This window comes from Nycticebus coucang, unplaced genomic scaffold, assembly GCF_027406575.1.
Source record: "Nycticebus coucang isolate mNycCou1 unplaced genomic scaffold, mNycCou1.pri scaffold_43, whole genome shotgun sequence".
Classification (NCBI taxonomy): domain Eukaryota; kingdom Metazoa; phylum Chordata; class Mammalia; order Primates; family Lorisidae; genus Nycticebus; species Nycticebus coucang.
This window is the reverse complement of record NW_026515577.1, coordinates 2679854-2685413: the sequence shown is the minus strand read 5'-3', so window position 1 is coordinate 2685413 and position 5560 is coordinate 2679854.

The following is a 5560-nucleotide window of genomic DNA, read 5'->3' as shown; positions in this document are numbered from 1 at the left end:
ATAAAAGCCTAAGAAGAATGATACTCAGAGTACTAACCTATTATAGAAAGACATCAGAATTTAACTGCTCACAGATCTCAGAAAAAAACAAAAAAGAAAATGTATCACAGTATTATCAGTGCTTATTTTCATATGAAGACATGTAAGTGCCTGTTATTTTGTTGTTTGCCACTATTTTTATTATCATAAACATTGAAAACCTTAATAATTTAAGAATTATTAATATGAGACATAGAAAGGAAACCTATGTTTCAGTGGAAGCTTTCCTAGAGATTTCCTAAATCATGCAACCTGGGCTGCTAAACTGCAGGTAGTTTTTGACAGAGATATTTCAAAGCTCACAACTGTGGGTTCCCTCAGTAAATTCCACTGAATGTGACACATTTCTCAAAACCAAATCCATCTTTCACCTGGGCTCCCATTCTCTTCCTTGACTCTCCCCCACTACGTAATTACCTAAGCTAGAATCATGAAATAGGTGACATATGTCACTAGTAATAACCATAGAATTATGCATTTACAGATTTCATTTTCATTTCTTGATGAATAGGGTTCACCTACTCATAACTGTTATTATATCGAAGTGACTTTTACTAGAATATCTGAGTATCTATGCTGACAAAAATAGGTATATTATTGCCTATTTTATTGTATGAAGTGGCCTATGAAGTATTCTGTCACGTTTTTATTTTTCTCAATTAAAACCCCTTTTAAATATACAAATAAATATGTTTTTAATTTTTTGTAATTATTTTTTCAGAAATTTTTTCTTTAGGACTTTATTGTTCAGTACTATGGCATTCAAAATCGTATCTTCAGGATCATGACTAGTGCTCCATTATTCCTTATTCCGTGATCTTACTACCTTTCACATGTGACTGAGGGTGCTTCATCATGTGAGCCTGGGCCAGTGTACTTGATCTTTCACAAAATACAAAACAGACCTATAGGAATGAGCCCAAGGCTAGAGCTCCTTCACAGCCCAGAAGCTTTTGGAAGCAGTCAGAACTGTGCCACCTCAGCCCTGTTAGGTTTACTGAGATCTGCTCCCCTCTCCTAATACAAATGTGGGAGACGGAGTGGGGGCAGACACAGCACTTCACCTAGCAGAAGCTGGGACTCACTATAAACCGGATAAGAGGTAAAAAAGGCTGACAAGTTGTGCTTAGAATAACTACTCATGAAAAGGTATTCATTAAAAAGACTACTGAAAAGAAGTAGGCAGAGCATAAATGGTTCCTCCCACTACCATAAACCCCATGATTAACCACAGATATATTAGAAACCCTCAAGTGAAGGCCAACAGTCTTTTTCCAATAGTGAACTAGGCCATTCTTTCGTGATTTTCTTCCTTCCTCCCTCCCTCCCTTCCTTTCTCTCTCTCTTTCTTTTTTATGAAACTAGGCCATTCTAAAGCTAGAGTCCTGGGAAAATTTCAGTGAACACACTGGAGTGATGTTACTTTCCATGACAATGACAGTACCTTGGCCTCATGCAGATGAACGCTGTACATGGCCAGTCCCCGGACGTGCTCTATGAACTGATAATCAGCTTCGGCTGAAGCTATGCCACTGAGAATAAAAATAAACAATATTATGGTTGCTATGAATACATGTGAAAAAGAAGTGTTCAAAACAGAGCCAGGGGTTGCTAAGATTTGATAGTTTGGAGTAGAGGATGTAACCCAGGAAAGTTGGCAGAAGACTAGGAAATGGATAAACAGACTCAACTCTCAACTCTAGTATTTTTCTCTTAAGATCATCGCATCTAGGGCAGCACCTGTGCCTTGGTGAATGGGCGCCGGACCCATATACCGAGGATGTTGGGTTTGAACCCTGCCCCAGCCAAACTGCAACAAAAAATAGCCAGGCATTGTGGTGGGTGCCTGTAGTCTCTGCTACTCGGGAGGCTGAGGCAAGAGAATAGCCTAAGCCCAAAAGTTTTAGGTTGCTGTGAGCTGTGACGCCAAAGCACTCTACTAAGGATGACAGACTAAGACGCTATCTCTGAAAAAAAAAAGCAAATAAAAAGGATCCTCTCATCTTAATGTGCTAACAGCAATGAGTCACATACCTCCACCCTTATGATTTGTATGTTAAGAGAGTTGATTTTTATTATTTCTACTGGTGAAGAAAGCCACAGAATTAATGGGTATAAGTTAAAAGAGAATTTTTTAAGTGACTTCATTTCTATAAAATAGACAAATTCTTACTCCCTACTTTTATGTTGCTAGGACTGACCATAATGAACACTGAAATTAATTGCATTTCATTTTATACCTATGATAGATAATCACATTCTGTCCACAATAAAAATGTTTCTATTCTTAACCCTAACTCAACAAATTTTAAGCTCCTAGAGAACAAGTCCATGTCTCATTAATCTTTATATTCCCCAAGCATTTTAGAACCTCATAATTCATATTAGAACTACACAATAAAGGCCTGTTGATTACAACTTAAACCACAGTAACATTTTCAGAGTGAAATGTTGTATTTATTTTTTAAAGAAAAGTCAATAAATGTGGCCTGTTTTCTAATATGTGAAAGTTTCTTGCACAACGTTTACAAGTGTTATATAAATCTACAATTTTCTTTTTTGTTTCAGGTTTTGGCTGGGGCTGGGCTTAAACCCACCACTTGCAGCATATGGGGCCAACACCATACTCCTTTGAGCCACACACATCACTCTATAAATCTACAATTTTAAATAACAGAACAAATTATAATTGTATAGCTAGGCTTTTAAAAACTTGTGTAAAAACCCATTCTCTTTTCACACAGATAGAAACATTCCCAAAGTATAATATGGTATTGAATTACTAATGTAATTTAAGTCATCTTTTAGCTAAGCCAAAGGAGTCATCTTGTGTGCACAAAGCAACATCTGTGTATTACTAGGTTTCTTCAGGTGTTTTTTTTTTTTTTTTTTCTTTTTGGGACAGAGTCTCACTCTGTTGCCCTAGCTAGAGTGTCATGGCTTTATCACAGCACACTGCAACCTCCAAATCCTGGGCTAAGTGAACCTGCTGCCTCAGTCTTCTAAGTACATGGACCTACAGTGTGAGCCATGAGATATGGATAGTTTTTCTGTTTCTAGTAGAGACAGTGTCTTGCTCTTGCTCAGGATGGTTTGGAATGCCTCAGCTCAAACAGTCCTCCCAGCTTGGCCTCCCAGTGTGCTGGGATTACAATGTGAGCCACCACACCCAGCCCCACCTCCACATTTCTGTTGCTATTTTCCTGCATACATCACCACCTACAATTTTAATTCAAATCGCAATACCTTCTCCTTTCTTTTTTATTTACAAATCTCAATGCTTTGTTATCTCCCTGGCTTTTTGCCACAATGATAAAAACCATTACAAGGCCGAAGAAATAGAAAAGCCAAACATGTATGTGTATATGCTTGTTTCCAGTGTGTATAGGTTAAAGGAAGAGGAGGTGTCCTAGGGAAAAGTGCATTCACCCAGTAAATGAAGCATTTGAACATGAGCATAGGGCCTCATATTGCAGTCAGCCAACCAATGACAGGAGATCGCAGGGGGTGCAGGTTGGCTTGATCAGAGCTAGGTTATCCAAAAGAAAACTGGATAATCCCCAAAACTGTGCTCTAATGTCTGCCAAGTGTTACAAGAGACCCTATTTCAATCTACCATGACCAGTCTCCCTCCAGGAAGTATGACAACATACATATGTGCTTTGTGGAAATTTACCAGCTCCTTCATCTCCTCAGTGTTAATCGGCCCAAAATAAAAATCAGTATGTGGCTTGATTTTGTTGATGTCCTCATCAGCCACATAGTTTCCACGTTCTGCCTGGATGGTGAAGGATTCCAGGAGGGCACGAGTCACAGGGGGACAGGTCAGGCCCCCAGAAACAATGTCTACCTGGATCTGGAGGTGTAGGAGGTATCTGTGAGGAACAAGGGAGAAAAGGGGAAAATAATTAGTTAAGAGTGCAGCACTTCTCATCCTTCAATGCTGATGTCCCTTTGGAAAGAAATATACAATATAGACCCCCTTCATATCCATAGAAAAAAGGGTATTCTCTATGAAGAAGCCTTGTCTCACTCCTTGGGCACCTAACCTTTGGCTTATTTACAGAAACTGAGTTTCAAAGGCTAATGAATAGAATGGTAATGTTACTTGTTTTTTTTTTCTTTTGATATAGAGTCACACTGTGTTGCCCTTGGTAGAGTACCGTGGCATCACAGCAACCTCCAACTCTTGGGCTTAAGTGATTCTCTTGCCTCAGGCTCCCAAGTAGCTGGGATTACAAGCACTGGACACAATTCCTGGCCTTTTGTTGTTGCAGTTGTCGTTGTTTAGGTTTCCTGGGGTGGGTTCAAACCCGGCACATTCGGTGTATGTGGCTGGCACTGTAACTAACCACTGTAATACGGGCACCAACCCTAGAATGAATATTCTTAACTGCTGTTCTGGTCATAGTCGATGATTACTGTTAGAATAAAGTAAAAATGCCAATCACATCAATTGTCTTCTTAGATTTAAAATGTTAACAAACATTAACTTGCCATTCTAAAGTTCTGCAGGTTAACAAATTTTAAAAATAATGAGAGTCTTAATCATTCGCTAGAAGAAGCTAAGGTTACCCTTCTTTATCATCTCTACCCACTTCATGTTACTTTCTTTCCTAAAACAACTTTAACAATTATAATAAATCCCTACTTTGCAGCCCTTACTTGTCTTCTCACTCCAGCTAAAGAGGTGCCTCACTCAGTTTTAGTGGAAAAAGCATGGTCTTCGGAGCCAGGAAGATCTGGCTCTCTATGACTTAGTGCCATGTTAACTCACTTGCCTTAGGTGAATTTCCTACCTCTAAGAAGAGAAGAACTTGACATTCTTTTGAAAGGAAGGGTAAAAATTACATAACATTAATTAGATACCTGCCTGGGAATCAATAACTTAGGAAGTTATAATAATTATTTGCAATAATAGTTATTCTTATTTAATGTTCCAAGTGATGGACTACACGGAAAGAAAGAATCTGAAAAGAAAAAAAAAAATGAATTTTTGTTTTCCACCAAGTAACATGCAGAAACAAGAGATTTTAAGTGTATTAATTTTTTTTTTCCTTTCAGGCAGACTACTGATCCTGCTGATGTCACCACCCATCCCTCTGAAATCAATGGCCATGCCCTCATTCCCAAAGATCTTTTGGAGACTGCCGTTCCTATTAGCAACTGGCCAGCTTCACTTTATGGACATTTTTGCCTGACCTAGGTTTGGGAGCCCAGTCTTCTTCCTGCTCTCTACACAAGATGGTCAAATGGGGAGTGCTGGTGCAACTGATCTAGATTGTGTGCATAACCTAGCACACAATCTACATCAGTTGCACCTGAATTACAACCCAAATCTTTCATCAGGCAGGGCAGGGACTCTGCTCATCATCATCATCCCTGTCTACGGGTAACAAAGTACTTGCTACATGACAATGCTTGATGATTTTCTGAAAGAATAGAAGTTGTGTCTCTATCACTAACATTGAGAATTTTTGTGGCTTGCAGGAACACTATTTAGAATGAGGAGTAGATGCTT